The sequence below is a fragment of the Ambystoma mexicanum genome, chromosome 4p (assembly GCF_040938575.1).
Source record: "Ambystoma mexicanum isolate Mex_15411 chromosome 4p, UKY_AmexF1_1, whole genome shotgun sequence".
Classification (NCBI taxonomy): Eukaryota; Metazoa; Chordata; class Amphibia; order Caudata; family Ambystomatidae; genus Ambystoma; species Ambystoma mexicanum.
Window position 1 is genome coordinate 618,810,009 of NC_090927.1, and position 17,491 is coordinate 618,827,499.

A 17,491-nucleotide genomic window follows, 5' to 3' on the forward strand; every position below is an offset into this window, starting at 1 on the left:
TGATAAATAGGAGGGAGCTGTGAGGTTGATACATTTGTGGGTGGTTGTGAGGATTTTGAAGGAGATACGGTCTTTAACTGGGAGCCAATGTGCTGCTATTCTGGCTTGTGTGATGTGTTCTCTTTTGGGTATGCTGAGGGCTGCTCTGAGAGCATTGTTTTGAGTGGTTTGAAGCCTAGATAGGTTTTTTTGGGAGGTTCCGGCTAGGAGCGCATTACAATAATCTAGTTTGGCTCCTATAGTTGCTCGGGCGATGGAGAGGCAGCTATCCTTGGTTAGGAATGGTTTTATTGCATTAATGAGTTTAGTAGTAAGTGCAGAGGCCGAGACTATGGCGCTGACTTGTTTGTCCATGGAAAGTGTTGCGTCTATGTGAACCCCAAGTGTTTTGACTGAGGATAGGACAGGGATGATGCAATTGTCTATGTTGAAATTGATGTACAGTGGGTTGAGTTTGGAGAGGGTCGATTTCTGTCCTAAAATGAGGATTTCGGTCTTGTCCCCGTTCAAGCAGAGGCCGTTGGTAGCCATCCAGGCCTGTATGGTAGAGTAGATTTGCTGTAAGGTAGATGCGTCTTGGAGATAGTTTCCTGTCAGGGGGAGGAGTACCTGTGTGTCGTCGGCGTAGTTTGTGTATGTGATTCCCAGCGCGTCAAGTTTGTCAAATAATGGTTTGGTAAAGAGGTTATAGAGCGTGGGGGCAGTACAGGAACCTTGTGGTACCCCACAGTGGATGATGGAGGGTGCAGCATGAGCTGTGTTAGAGAACACTTTCATTGCTCTTCCCTCTAAGAATGATGTTACCCAGGATGCTGCGTCCTTAGAGAAGTGTGCTGCGTGTGTCAAATGGCTGGTAAGAGTGGTGTGGTCTACCAAGTCAAACGCCGCTGAAAGGTCAAGGAGGAGGAGGAGGGCAGGCTTGCCTTTGTCTAAGATGTTGGTAATTTCGTTTTTTAAGTCTAGAAGGGCGGTTTCAGTACTGTGTCCCTTGCGGAACCCGGATTGTCTTTTACCTAGGATTGCGTTCTGTTCCAGGTATAGTTGAATCTGTTTATGGGCGGCCTTGTCAAGTAATTTCAGGAGGAAGGGGACTGTGGTTATGGGACGGTAGTTGTTAGGGTTGGTAGGGTCTAGTGTCGGTTTTTTTAAGAGAGGGCGGACCCAAGCCTCTTTAAGGCTGTTTGGAACTATGCCCGTTTTGAAGGATGCATTGATGAATGCTGTGAGAAGGGGGGCGAGTGGTTCTGCGCAGTCTTTGATGATTTTTGGGGGGCATACATCACCCTTACATTGTGATGGTTTGAGGTGTCTGAGAATGTCAGTGACCTCAGTTTCTGAGATTTCGGTAAATGTAAATTTGGGCCCGTTTCTAACTTTAGCATGAGGTATTATCTGAGCATGTTCACTTTGTTTGGGTAAGGTTTTAAAGTGGTGGGATATTTTGTTTTGGAGGAGGTTTATTTTTGTAAGCATGGCTGATTGAATGCCTGTACACCATGCCTCGTCTTTGACGATCTCATCAGGGCATGTGGGTGGTACGGTTAGTTCTTTGAATATATTGAAAAGTTCTTTGGAGTGGGAGTTGGCATTGGAAATGCGGTTGTTGTAAGTTTCTGATTTAGCATGGAAGATTGCATCTTTGTATTTTTTAGCTATGGATTTGAAGTTAGTTTTTGTGGTATCACATGGGTTAAGCTTCCAGTTGTTTAGGGCTAAGCGTTTGTCTTTGCGCAGGGTCTGGAGTTCCTGAGTGAACCAGGAATTGGAGTGGAAGGATTTTTTTTCTTTTTTGATTTCTAGTGGGGCCGCAGTGTTGACAGCCATGGTGATGGTGTCTTTGAATATTTCTGCGAGGATGTTGGGGTCATCGGAGAATGGGGGCGCTAGGCAAGGTAGATTGAGGAGTGCAATGATATTATCTGAAGTGAGTTTTTTGGCGCTTCTTGCTGAGGTTGCTGGGGCTTTATTAGGCACTTTAGCGCTTATTAAAATAGGGATGTCAAATAGGAGAAGGTTGTGGTCTGTCCATGGGAGGCTGGTATTGGCGGTGATGGCTGTATCACAGTTGTGATCTATGATCCAGTCAAGGATGCGTCCTTTAGAGTGAGTAGGTGAGATTATCTTTTGAGAAAAGCCTAGGTCTTGGAGGTCCTTGGCTAGAGAGATGGCAGTTTTGTCCTTGGAGTCGTTGAATCCTAAGTTAAGGTCACCTATGAGAAGTGATTTAGTAGATTTTTTAAGGTTGTTTCTTAGGAGGTGATTCATTTGATTCATTTGATTCATTTGATCCACAACACTCAATAGGGCTTGAGACAAGATAGAGAAGTCAATAGGTCGATTGTTAGGGCATTTAGCCACAGCATGCGATGCTAAGAGAGATATGTCCATATCACGCCAACTTCTCCTCAAAATATTATGTTTTGCGGGGGGGGGGGTAGATAGGATGCAGGAGAAACAGAGAAAGGGACCAAGGAATGGTCAGACCATGTAAGCGGAATCACTGGGAGAACTGTCTGTCCAGAAATGGCTGAAAACATTCAATCCAAAATACCTCGAAGCCGATGGGTGGGTTCTAAAGGACTATACCTCAAGGTGGATTGAGTTTGCATCCGCGTGGTCGGTGAGGGTTGTAGAGTTCCTCAAGGAGATTTTTGACAGAGAGGGCATGCCTGAGAGCATTGTCACTGACAATGGTGTGCAATTCGTATATAAGGAGATGGTGGAGTTTTTTAAGGAAAGGGACAGTCAGCACAGCGGGATAACGTTGTATAACCCCAGTGTTAATCATTTGGTTTAGCATGCTGTGACGAATCCCAAAATATTGTTGCTGCTTCTGATGGGGGATTCCCTTCCCATGAGGCCAGGGAGTTGTGGCAGCTAACTGATAGTCATCCTGGGGGTGGTACTCAGCGGGTGGATCTCATGGGAGAGGCAAAAACCTGTGAGAACAGTGACAAACTTGGGAAAATGCGGTATCCATATAATATTGCCACCTTCCCTGAAAACCCCTCCAATTCCACAATACCTCCTGGCATGGCACAAACTGCAAGCTTGGCAAGAGTTGTGCAGACCAGGAGAGCAGAGAAGCAGACAGTGTCTGGGAGAGAAGTGCCCGGGGAGAGAAGTGCACCCACAGAAGGCCTGCAACACAGAAGGCATACCAAAGTAAAGGACAGTTATTTACCAGTAGCCAATGCCACTGGAGTTCACAGGGAGAACTGTCAAACTGCAGAGGAGACTTGCCGAAGACCGGGTAAGACCTTGGTGAGTCAGATAAGCAGCCGAAGCACGCGAAAGACCCACAAACAACTGAAGGGCAAGATCCTGCAGGTATGAGGGTGGCTAATCCCAGGGTTGAGGTGACCCAGGGGGTGCATGAGGGCCGAAGCGAAGCAAACAAGGATCTTCACCAGGCCAAATTAAGCAAGTGAAAGGGTTCTGGCACCCATGTTGGGAAAGCATATCCCAAACAACAACAACAGAGAGATACAAACTTTGCAAATACAAGTACTACTTACAGACCTTGGCAGTGGAGTAACCCAAGGCTGTGGGTTGAAGAGGATAGAAATATGAACTTTGCAAATACAATTGCTACTTACAAACCTTGGCAGGGGAGTAAACCAAGGCTGGGTTTTGAAGAGGGGAGGAATACCGACTTTGCATTTACAAATGCTACTTATAGATCTTAGCAGGGGAGTATACCAAGGCAGTGGGTTGAAGATAGCCAAGAAAAGCAGGTCTGGGACCCATGTTGGCGAAGTGTGCCCCAAACAGTAGTTAAGTGGAATATAAAGCCTGCATGTACAAGTGACACTCAGAAACATTGGCAGACAAATAAGCCAAGGCCGTGGGTGGAAGTGAACAGTGAAAAAATGTACATTGAGTGCCCTACTTGGCAGGAGAGTGGACCAACTGGAGGGATGCTCATAAAGGGTCAGGGATCTTCTACACAGCTTTGGGAGACTATTCTTCCTCGTCACAGTACCTGGGAATTTGGTCTGTTCAGAAAGGGTCAGGGACCCTCAACAAAGCTTGAGGAAGGAAGCCAGGATTGTTTTCTTGGTTGCATTACCTGGGAACCGGGTCTGCCAAGAAAGAGTTGGGGACCTCCAATACAACTTGGAAGAGAGAGACAGGTTATTCTTCCTCGTCACACTACCTGGGAGCTGGGTACTGCTCGGTCAGGGTCCCTCAACACAGATTAAGAGAGAAAACCAGATTATTCTTCCTTGCCACGGTACTTGGGAGCTGGGTCTGCTCAAAAAGGGTCAGGTACCCTCAACAGAGCTTGGGAGAGAAAACCAGGCTATTTTTTCTCTTTGTAGGGCCTAGGGGTCAGACCAGCCAAGTAAAGTTAAAGACCTACCTTGACCATTAAAGAAATAGAGAAATTGTTGGATAAAACAGAAAGGGAATCAACACCTTGAGTCTGGTGGAACTTTTCCTTGCTTTTCTATACCATTTTGGAACTTTTCCCATTTCACCTTATGTTAAGTGTTGCTTGTAAGGGAAAAGCTAGGATTTACAGGATGGCAAACTTTACTTTAGGCATTCTGCCACAAACAGTTTCCTAAGCTAGTTTTGTTGAGGCAGGGAAACCCCTCATAGAGATAGGGTTAGTTAGGATTTCTTCCAACTCCTCCCACATTTGTTATTAATAACCGTCTTTAAAAATAAACATGACACCCTTGTGTCAGACTCCTACTCCTACACCCTCACAGTGCCAGCATATTTGTTAAGGAGGCGATACTGTTGGCTTCAACAAATGATTTGAATTGGGGAGTGGTGTTTATGGTTGTGGTCAAGGCGCACATGGACACACCAAACAGTCCTGCAGGGTGTGCACCATTTCAGCTCATGAGGGGCGGAAGCTGAATAGCAAGCTAAGGCCAGGATGGCTTGGGGGCGGAGTGAAATCTGCAGTGGATTTAGGCGCTGTTGTGAAAGTGGCAAGGGAGAAACAAATAGTGTTGCTGGAGAGGCATAAGGTGTTAAGTGGTAGGGAATGTCATACCCAGGAGGGTGGCATTCTGAGGGTGAAGAGTCCTCATTTTATGAGGCAGGGCCTACTCACATTCCTGGCACTCATGAAGGTGGTAGGAGTGGTGGGAGGGGTATATGTCAAGCTGAGTGACAGAACTGTTTTCAGCGAGAGGAGGATCGTTGTTCAAGATGCCTTGGGTGTGTGATGGATGGATGATGAGTCCCCGGAGCGGGGATACCGTGGGATACCATGGGTATGTGTCAAACCATCTGGCGGATGGTGTGGTGCGATGTGGAGAAGGTAGTACTGGCGTGGAAGATGTGTTGTTGAAGAGGGCGAATGAGGTGCAGGTTGGTGATACCAGTGGTTCTGGTCAAGCAAGGATTTTGGATTTTCGGGGTATCAATGGAAGCATGGTTGCATTAAAAAGGGAGATTATCATCTATTTCCTGCAAGGCAGTCATGACATGAAGAGAATTAGACCGTGCTAGGAAGGTGCACGTGGACACTGGGTTAAGGTCACATCAGAACCATATAACCGAGGAGCCTAAGAAGGCCATCATGTGAGGATATGAAGTACGAAGAGTCAAGCCAGAGGCAACTAGAGTGGTGAGTGGAATCTTCACAGACATCATGAATCTTGACCATGTTGGCAATTATTGCCCAGAAGTCCTAGAACCGAATTTACTACCAAAATTCTAAAATTCAATTCAGAAGGCTAACTTTGATATAATCAACTTGGAGGAAAGCCATACCAGTTGGTAAGATCTTAGTCTTAGATGACAGCCTAATTCAGGTGTGAGTCATTACTGTGGTCTGTGTGCATTTACTGCTTGATATGGCTGACTCACAATGTGTCTATTGCTTTTAGCACTCAAGGAAAATATCCAGAGTGTTAATGGTGGATAAAAAAAATGAGGTTTCGTTTGATGAAAAAAACTATCCCAAGCAAAGAAGGCAATAACAGAAAGAGAAAAGGGTAGCTAAAAAAAGAGCCCCTTTTCAATTTCGCTAGTGACTTTTATGGGTGAAAGTCATGTGCAGAAGACTGCATTTCAGCTAATGCAAAAAAAAAAATCTTTTTTTTTTTGTAAGTGGAGGGAAGGGTTGGCAATGAGATGAAGGAGGCTCGAAGCAGCAGGAAGTGAGCAGCAATATAGTGGAGCCAGTGATGGACAGCAATAGAATGTTTGGAATGCATGCTTGAATTCTCAGTCACAACCTAGCATTTGAGCCTTATCACTGGCTGCACAACTCATCATTGATGTTTTACACATTCCATTGGTTGACATAAATATTTAATCTAATTGATGTTATTCCACAAATTATGGAAAATTATTCATTAACATTGCATAAATAACGTGAAATATGAGTTTTGAAACCAGTGCTGTTCATACAATAAACCTTGCTATTATGATTATTATTATTATTATTATTATTGGTATTATTATTATTATCACTATTATGATTATTATTATTATTATTGGTATTATTATTATTATCACTATTATTATTATTATTATTATTATTATTATTATTATTATTATTATTATTAGTAGTATTATTCATTGGGCACCATCCTACCTTTGAGAAAGCAACAGAGTGCTTTACAATCATAGGGGGCTGGGCATGGTGAGGAGAGCAGAGAAAAAAGGGAGTAAAGAACAGGAGAGTGGGAAGGTGGCCAAAAGGGCAGCAAGGGATCTACAAGCAATCAGGGCTGGAAACAGTGGGTATAACATTACCCAGTTTCAGGTAGGGTGTGGTGTGGAAGTTGTGTAGACCTAGGTATTAGGGAATGTTAGGGTGTATGTTCAAACATGTGTATTTAATATAGCCATATTGCATGTATTTGCCCAAAATCACAAATGCTTTTGCAGAAACAAAGTAGCATATCTAGTGTATATGTCTTTGGCATAGTGACAGTATGGCAGAATGAACATCATGGATTACTGCTTCATCATCGCCTCATTGGATATCCATGAGAGAGACTGGGTGGTGATTCGATAGCCACTTTCTAGCGCACGGTATCCTATACATCCTACTATGGATACATGCTCCAAATCCTTTGAGAGTCTATTGAAGTTCTTGGCAATCATATATTTATATGTCTAATAAAAGGGAGTTTAAACTGGCGGACATGTTATCCTTAATCTGAAGAAATTAATTCAAATAGGTGATTAGGAACAATCTCAAATAAACCTCCAGGGACACTGAATTTCAAACTTTGATTAGAGTGTGATGCACAGTCTATTACCTCTAAAGTAAAGTTGAACGGTGTCTCATATGTACAAAGAAAGGCAAATACTAAAAACTCTCTTCTGTCTCCCTCACGAGGAGGTCATCGCTAATCTATAGATCGCTAGTAGGCTATTCTGAGTTACTGGATGTCAACAAACACTATGAGAGAGGACTCAACCGAAAACAATGTTTACCCAAAATCCACAATGACGTTAGTTACAGGAAGAGCACATTGAAGAATATAACATAGCAGACTGCATGACATACTTGCCTGAAGCCCTGCGAAAGTCTTCACTAAGATGGTAGGTCGGTGTGGTAAAGCCTTTTGAAACATGCAATATGCGCAGGATATTAGATCACATGATCTTAGGTGATACCCCGTGAGAACGTGTTAAAATGTAAAGATTGGACAGTGGGACAAACGACATATTGCTGTTTATGTTATCTGGGTGTGTAGACAATTTGGACCGTTGTACTGCAGTAAACGGATATCTTCTTTACAGCGCTGCTATGAGGAAAGGGGATGTCTTGCATGCCTCCCCTCATCAAAGTCAATAAATGAAAATGATGTCTTTGGCATATTTAGTAAAAGGGCAGTGATGTTTCAGGCGCACAAGCGACCTGTTTACTGTGATCAGTCGAGAGTAAAATTTGATATGTATAATTTTTAATGAGCCCACTTTTGTTTGTATGTTAATAGTGGTTTCATATGTAAGAAATGTGCTTCCAGTCTAGTTGAAGAACTGCTTTAAATCGATATTATGTTTCACATTTCATTTCAAGTCAGCTGCTTTGTGGCTGCGTTTAATTTCTGATAGATGAATAGATAAAAGACAGCATCTGTCAGGTCTATTTTTGTGCAGATGTTTATGAACATTTGTATCATGAACCATCCATAAACTGAATAATCTTGGGGGAAATTTCCGCAGGGCTGTACAGTGGATCTAGAGCAGAATATTTCTGTGTGAATTGACTTTCATCCCTGTCAATCCTCTGGACCTTTGCAATGGCCATGCCATGGAAATCCTGCAGGTATTTTTCACACGAATAGCATTAATATGAAATAAAATCAAGGCAGCTAGCAAAAGTGCACAATTCGTATTAAAACAAATACTACAGAGCCTGCGGTAGCGGCAATGTAGTTTTGGTTAAGTTGATCAACCCATAGGAAGAGCACGTTTTGGGCAGCTTATAACTTTGGCCCCCATGGACGAATCCTCACCAAACTTTGCAGAAACAGAATATGTTGCCCCGGATTGATCTTGCCTAGTTGGGTGAGTTTTTATTGGGGGGGGCAAAGTTATAGGGGGGTACCAAAATATGTAATTTTCCTCATAGACGCAATGGAAAAAATGTTTTGCTCATGCCTAGAGCCCAAACCGCTGGATGTATTTTTACCAAATTTGCGGCTGGAGCGGAAGCTTGGTCCCAAAAGCATGCTTTTGTAAATTTGCTATAAATCAATCCAGTGCTTTTTTTTAAAATGGCCAAAAAGTAGGTAAACAAAACTTGTGATATCTGGGTTAGGTCTGAAGACTCACTTCCCTATTCGCTCCACGGACAGGCCTCCAGGCCAATCAGGGTCCAAAGTTGTGTCCGCAGACATCGGATGCACCCGCTTATTTGATGGTCATAAACGTGAACTGCATTAGATATTTTGAAACTTCCGCCATTGTGGATTGGCAAACAGCACTCATAGTTCGCGGACATCGCCGTAAAAACATTAAAAAAAACACAACCTTGCACTTGTCAAACTAATGAAACAATCTCTGTGGAGGTGAGGGGTGATGAAGATGTGGTTGGATATGGCCAAAAAAAACAAAAAAAAAGGGTGGTTTTCCACCTTCGAAGTTCACGAACAGTCTGGGGCAGCCCTATAATGTTCACAAACATTTAAGATGTTCAGGGGCATCCATACATATTTTTGCTTTACAGGGTTGGCGAAAAGCAGTTGTTGAATGGCTTATAACTTTGCCACAACTGAGTGATATTTTTCTAGATCTGACTTTGAATGTTTCAACAAGGTTTGGTGCTGTTTTGGCAAGAGTGAACAAAATTAGAAGGGCGTCTTGGGGAAGTGGCTCTTGGGGAGGAGGGATGGCAATAGCTGATGCAATATTTTAAATAAATAGCAGTTTTGCTTATATTATTTCAATTATGTGTAGGAGTTGTGCAAGGATATATTTTATGCTTCAAAGTTCCAAGATGAACTGGTAAATGTAGATTGAAACTGTGCGCAGAGCACGGACCCTTTCGCGAAGTGCAGACGCGTCCCCGAACACATCATCATGCCGCATGCACATGCACACGCACACGTGCAATTGTCCGGAAAGTCTGTGATGACATCACACCTTCGCAAACGTCAATGAGCTCAAAAACTGTGGAAAAAGTTGAAAAAAGTGTATAGAGGTGTTAAGAATGATGCTAGAAGATGGGGAATGGCAACGTTTAAAGGGAAACTTTCTAAATTGGAAGCAAATATTGCTATATTGGGGTAAGTATGATATTAATAAGTTTTAAGACATTAGGGTGCACTGGTAAAAACCCATGAAATTAACTGAAAAAACTTTATTCATGGGACATTATGGTTAAGTTGCACTAATAAAAACATATCAAAATCAGTGAAAAAAACAGGGGTGGCCTTAAAGCAGGCCTCAAACACAATTAATTTGTGTACATGATGATTAACTCTGTTATTGTCATTTTTTGGTGCTGTTGTTTCTTTCTTCCTAACTTTAGTTTCCCTGTATGTGCCTCTAATGACTATACATTGTGGGTTTTTATATGTATTTTTCTACTAACACAAGTGGTGGTAAGTTTGCAATTGTTACCTATTTCTTCCATGTTTAACTTTATTCAAAACTGACATAAGTTAGCATTTATTATTTTACTATCGAAAATCACCAGATTAACAATATTGTACTTCTATGATGCATGCTGTAACCATTTCCTATATGTATGTATGATTAGGTTATTCTATGAACAACAACACTTGTTACCAACACTATAAACACAACCCCTTGTAGAGACTATTTATTCAAATTAATTTAATAGATGATGTCTTCCGTGATGTCATCAATGCCATTTGTGATGTAATCTTTCATCTCCTAGATGTTAGTCTTATCAGTGCACAGTGGTGGTGCGATTTACTGTTGCTTACCATATCATATCTAGCTAATTTCTGGGGGGTTTTGGTTTTACTTGTAACCATAATATCCCATTAACAATGCTTTTTCAGTGAATATATATAACGTGGTTATAACGTGACCAAGCGCTCAGTCGAGCGTGAAATGCGTTGTAAGCACGTCATGCCTATAGGCGTCCTGCCTCTGTTTTGTTTGCTGTTTACCTAGCCGTTTGTTTTACACACCATGTGCTGTTTCTATTAAAATATGTTTTCCAACATCCTCTTGTGAGCTGCGCCCTTCTGTTTCCTTTGGGATTGACTTACGTGATTGGATCCGCGGAGAGTGCGGTCTTCCCTCTCTCCTCCTTTCTCTTTAATATATATATATATATATATATATATATATATATATATATATATATATATATATATATATATATAGTTTGTTTGGTTATGGTGGTGAATTATTGCAGTAACAGTGTTGTTAGTTACACTTTTAAAAATGTAATATGAGTTCCATTTCAAATACATGACATTTAGAATCACTTAAACCAATGGATATTTCCTTACTATAAAAACAAGAAAAACACCATTACACATTCCCTTTTCTCACAATAACTGTGCCAATAATGTGTTCTTAATCATCAACCATCACTGGCGACTGGAACATCAAATGTGTGTTCAGTATGTTCATATAATTTCACAAAAACGTGATATTAAAAGGACACAACTGATATGCACACACTGTAACATAACACAGATCTGATTAAGGATGGAATGTGTAAATGTACGTTATGTAAACTTGTGTTACTTTGAATACTCCAAGTTTTACTACCACCAAGGTCAACTCCAAGTCCAACCGAATCTGTAGCTGGCATTGAGCAGATTTATGAGATTTTGCGAATTTCAGTGCTAAGCCTGAATGTCTCCTGAACTCACATGTTAGTTCAGAAGATGGGTAGGAGATCTTGTGCAGCACTCAGAACTGCTGAAACTTTCTAAGAGATTCAGCAGGTCAAGAAGAGCCCTAGAATATCTATATTAAGCAATACAAAGCGGTGTTCCCTTAACCTTTTGCATTCCAGCAAAAAAAAATAAAGTCAAAGTACAGATGAGATATATATTTTGTTCCCTTTAACCATCTCCTGGGACAAAAAGTAATCCCTTTTGTGAAACATTTTGTAAAAAAAAAAACATTTGTGATCTCTTTTCTTGCCTCACTCTTTTTATTTTGTAACCCTTCACCTTTAACCTTCTTACTTCCATCAAACAAATTACCGAATACATTAATGTGTGTGAAACCCTTTGTAGTTTTAAATAAAGACAATCAACTACTGGATCAATTTGGGATCCTTTCATCTTCTGATGAAATGAACGATATGAATGCTTTGGGAATTGTGTTAGTAGATGCAGCGGCCACTGGTATTATATAGGACACCTCAACCAAGGACATAGTTGTGGAATATGATAAAGGTGGAGATCTGCAAAGTGATGGACAGGAACAGTGAGAGGAGGGGGTGGAAAGGGTTTATATATTGAATAGTATCCTGCAGGTATTGGGGGACCTCACATAATTTATTTAGGAGTAGTTGGTGACATAGTGTTGTATTTCATTGAGAAAATGGTATCTGTGTGCCTGGAGGAGATGGCTTCAGTAATTGTGGAGTTGTTCCAGAGAGAGGATGATAGTGAGATGCAATGGCAGAAGGATGAACATAAGGGAGATGAGGGACAGGAAAAAGAGATTGATGAAAGATAGAAGGGGGAACATAAATAGGTGAATGCAGGTCAGGAGGAGGTGGAGCGCCATGAGGAGGACAGATGTGTTCCAGAATGTTATATATAGGTTGAAAATGATGAGGTGGAAAGGTGGCAGCAGGTGGAACACAATGAGGCTGATGAGTAGTAGCAGGAGGAACATGAGGTTGCCATGGAATATGAGGAATTCTATTTGAGGTAACATGTGAAGAATGGGAAAGAGAAGGGGCAACACAATGTGGAACACAAGCCAGTGAATGCAGAAGAAGAAGTAACACATATGTATATGGGGCAGGAGAAAGTGGGAGAGGGAAAGGATTAGTGGAAGTCAAAGAGAGGGGAACGTTTGAGAAGGCTGACAAAGGTGAAGGTGGTGGTGCTGGGAAAATATCTTTAAACATGTTGGGAGATGCAGTTTGTTCCCAACTATGAGCTAGAAAGTATCTGTGAGGTATATAGATCCAACCACAACAAAAAGAGCTGGCAATTACATATGTCCTCTGCTGGCATCCATCCCACATGTGGTGGAAAGCTTTTGTTATATATTTGGGGGAAACTGGCATCATCACCTTTTTCTGCATGCACGGGTAGATTGCCAGTGTTAGTAAGTGGTAGTCAGCTGGTTGCAACTGGAAGACAGTGAAATACAAGAAGGTGTGGCGGCACACCTGCCACAATGTCACTCACTTGTTTGCATAAGGAGTAAAGGCTGACACCATCTCTAAATTTGGAAAAAGAAGTAAATGGCACACACATATTAGAGGGGCTGTGATTAAATATGTGTGGTTGTGGGTATTTCACAGCAGGGAGACAACAGTAGCAGGGCCACCATGGCAAATGATATCAGGGAAACCAATAGCAGCTGGGAGCACATGAGCTGCAGCTATTGCATTATATGAAGGCCCTTAGAAATAGCAGCACAGAGACTCTGGAAACTGTACCAGGAAACCTCTACAAATAATGTTTGACTGCAGTTATTTCATCGCTCGGTGAACCAGGTTAAAATCCTATATATGTGTCTCATGTAGTGAGATGAACCTGAAAAAACCCTTTTTTTGGCTCTTTTCTAGTGGGTAGAACCAAAAGAATTGTCATGTTTGTGGTTCTCATGTAGCAGGTATAATCATAAAGTTTGAATCTTTAATATAACAGGGAGAACAGATACGTTATCATGTGTGTTGCTCTCATGTATCAGGAAGAACCTGAAAAATAAGCAGAGAATTTAAAAATGAGCTTTGTTTTCAATTTGAGAAAAAATATCAGGAATATTTTTAAATGGTTCTGATTTCATGTTGGCATGAGTGGTAGTAAAAACAAATCACTTTAAATAGTAAGCTTCTGAAATTGATTTCATTGACAGAACTCCCTCTATATTTACAAACTTACCACAACAATCTACTTTTGAACATGCATCTATGAGAACTGTCATGGTGCATTTGCCCTTGTATTGCAATTGAAAAATCAGTAAAATTGCATGAAAAAGTCTTAGATTTCAGTGTGTCCTTTGGTTTCGCAAACAAGCCGAGGGATTTACTGATTTATTTGATCTGGGGGTAGAAACTACCCATTCTATTCATTTGATGTATTTATATGAATTCAATTATATTGAATTCACAATGGGGCCTGGGCTCACTTACAACTTTAGTTGTAAATTACATCAGTCATGGCTTGCAGAAATCTGTATCCTTCTACCCGTATTCCACGCTACAACTCCTGTTCCTTCTTTCGTCCCTGACGGTTACCATGGTGCCTATTCCAACGCCAGGGATGCAGAAGGTGAGCGTGATTTGACACCTCCTCTAACGAGTCTCTAAGGCAACCACGTAGACTCATCATATGCTACCATCTACGACACATTTAAGCACCATGGATTCATTCATCTGGCGCTTCTGATTAATTTGGCGCGTGTTCCTATTGTACCATTCCATGAAGGTTGTTGTTCAGATTCGAGAGATTTCCTGTGTTTAGACCTTGCACCGCCCACTGACTTCTTTGCTGTATTCCTTTTGCCATTCTGACAACGGTTCATCAGTGACCGACCTCGAGGTACTCGGAGCATCTTACAAACAGCTCCTTCCTTGGCAATCCTGGCAACCAACCACAGCACCCCCTTGTATTTTCTTTCGACTTAATTTGTACCTCGCTGTCCACAAGGTAACTGACCATGGCCTGATAATTGGATTGCATGCAAACTTTGCAATTAATACCAGTATCTTGTTTGTTTGATGTTTTTTATTGTTTTGTAAGAAGCATTAGTTTGTGAGAAGTAGCGCTAAGAGTGCTTAGAGGACCTATTCTCTGCCCTATCAACTATTACTCAGTACTTGGTATATGGATTTTGGATGCTATGCTGCTTAAATACCAAGTGTTGTCATCCACATTAGAGCACCCTCATTTCGTCGGTCCTAGATCGAATTAACCACTAAACCTCACTTTATTCTTCCTCTCATTCCTGTGGAACTCTCCTTGCCTTCTCATATTCCTTCACTTCAAGCTCCATCATCTAAAGGAGCAGGTTAGTTATATTTAGGCTACATGAATGCTGTTGTGGTTTCTTTTGATAACAATTGATAACTTGTCTTATCGTTTCTCTTTCTCCCAGCTTCTCTACTGGTAGGACACTGCTCTCTCATTTGAAACACAGTGTTGCCTGTTCCTCCTACGGGCAGCACGGTATCTCAAAGGACAGGTTGCCCTTTTTGAGGAGACCCTTTTTTGTGTTTATTTCCGTTGGAAAACTGTCAAGAAGACACCAATTGGAATTCACCAAGGTAGCCTGATTCTACTCATGTGAGTTTGTAACAACATCGTTCAGAAAATAATCATCTTCTGGGATGTATCAGGATCATTTGTACTGGCACTGTCCTCCAGATCGGAAGGCACATGACTTCCAGGTAATCTGCTTCTCATCCTCAACCCATTGGATACAGGTAACAATATGTACCCAATGTCTGGTCTCCCTCTGGCTCAATTTGGACACTCGACATGGGCCCAGTGTCTAAAGACCTTCTGCAGTTGCATTAGACATGTTCTCTCCCACATTGTGTGGTTTGGCAGGCAGCAAGAGCATGATCCAAATCGCTCTTTCTCCCTCAGAGTCATGACTTTGTATTACGGGCAAAATACATCCAACCTAACATTATATGAAACTACAATTTTTGATTGGGTGGCTTATTTTAATGGTTTCCTTCCCTATCCCTCATCCACAAAAGGCCAACTTACTTGGTTGAACTCATTGGCACATTGTGTAAGCTGAAAACTAGCCCTCTACCTTGGAGTGGGAATCTCTTTTCAGCTGAAATTTAAATGTGTAATTAAGCTTGATGTGAAAAGGTACAAATGAACAAATTATACTTTGATTCATGAGAATGTTCTTAATTCATTGGCGTAAATATAAATTCTGTCATCTTAAGCAGAGTGGTGTTATCAATATTTAAATAAGCAAAAATGTTCACAGATATAATATATCTGATCAAGCTGAATTTAGAACTGTTTTCAGTTTTTCAGAAAAGGTTAATGTTAAAAAATAGGTATTTCAAATGTTAATTGCCAGGCACATTTTAAAGTGAGTTTCTGGCTGCCAGATTCCACCCTTTAGAATTATATGGCACTGCAATCTTGATTGGGCAGGTTCTGTGATTGATTTCCTTCACTATCCCAAACTCAAAAGGCCCATCGACCCTTTGAACTTGGTGTGTCACAAAAGGGTTATGTAAGCTGAAAACTATCCATGTCTTCTGGAGTGGGAAACTCTAATATGCAGAAATATTAATTTTGATACAACTCTTGATTTTAATATGTAGGGATGAGCAAAATAGTCTTGGGAGGATAGCTCTGGGGCTAGGCATTTGTCGTGGAAGCAAGACGACGTGGAGCAACACAAGTTCGATCCCTGGGTCTGCGCTTAGAAATTAAGCATGTTATAAATAAGCAATTACAATTACAATTACTTTGATTGAAAAGAACCTGATCGGCCGAAACAAAAAATAAAGGTGTAATTTGCATTCTGTCATCTTGAACATATTAGTGCTGTTCGTATGGGGGAATTTTGCAGATGAATATCTCAAACATTACAGATGAGTATCTACATTAAAAGGGTAATCTCCATGCACATTTTAATGTGGGTTCTGTAGATTTTAAATTATGAAACATAGTGTTCATTTGTAAGCCCTATCAGTTAAGAGCAATCTGTTCTTGAAATCTCATTTTATTGATGGATGAGTTCATCAGTGCATTAGAAAGTAAAATAATACATTTAGCGCAATGTGCAGAATACATTCTTTGAACTTCAATGTAAAAGTCAAATGAATATTCTGGCCACCGGCTCAGGCCTGCTCAGAAATAGCCATATTCCTTGACAGTCAATCACCATTTGCCAAAGTAATGGTTTTGTAGCAGGTAACCTCAGTTACAAATAATCTCAATAAAGTAAAAGTAATCTGAAAAAGAGCGTACACCAAGCAAGAAGTAACGCACATTTATTGAACCCAAACAGCTGGGAGACACAAGGTTTAGACAGCCTTGTGGAACTGAACTGGAATAAATGTGCTCTCGATGCCTGCTATTGTGGCTCAACATTTTATACACAAATTGCTGAATTACAATACAACATTTTAGTTACATTTTTAGGGCAGTTCAGAAGAGCTGATTGGTGGAGCTATGTCAGACCACTATCAGAATGTGTACCCCTTAATGGGTGAATCATTTCTTAAAACTAAATCACATTGTCTCTCCTCATGATGTCACAAACATTCTCACAATTACATGACCGTGCTGATCAGACAAAACACTTGTTTGCCATTGGTTGGCATTGCCTAATATGCAAATGGGTAAACTACTACATACTGATTGGGCATGGCATCTTGAGATGGCGAGGGGCGAGATATTCACACGTAGTCTGACTAATGATGTGCAGGCGGACATCAGCGAGGACACTCAACAATGTTGCTCCCAAGGGAAACCGGAAACTCGCTCCATTAATTGGTTCCTGGTCGCGCGCCCCCACAGCCTGCACCCCAGTGCTCTGATCCCCCAGCTCCTTTCTCATGCCTTGCTGCCAAATGTAGTCTGAAAAAACCGTACCACACCATGGCTGCCAATTCTTCCATGAAAACCAGGTGCATAGCTCATTGGCCTCTAAAGTATCTCTTAGAGTATCATTGATGGGTCTGCATTCTCCTGGGAAACTTCAGTCTTGCAACATTTCTATACACTTTTTTGGCTGAATGTTCAAAAAATATATACTGCTGTCACAAAAGCCTGCATTCCCTTCTCATTATGAACTGTCTGCAAAAATTCTTTCCCAACTTGGTCCTACAAAAAGACATCTCCTCTACGGTTCACATACTGCTAACAAGCCCCCTACTATATTACCCCGTAAG

The 17,491-nt window shown here is 41.3% G+C and overlaps 1 protein-coding gene across 7 annotated transcripts in view; it reads right to left on the reverse strand.

The window, feature by feature from the left end:
* KHDRBS2 (KH RNA binding domain containing, signal transduction associated 2) overlaps window positions 1-17,491 on the reverse strand; it is a 2,055,883-nt gene that overhangs the window by 1,768,419 nt on the left and 269,973 nt on the right. The window lies entirely within an intron of this gene.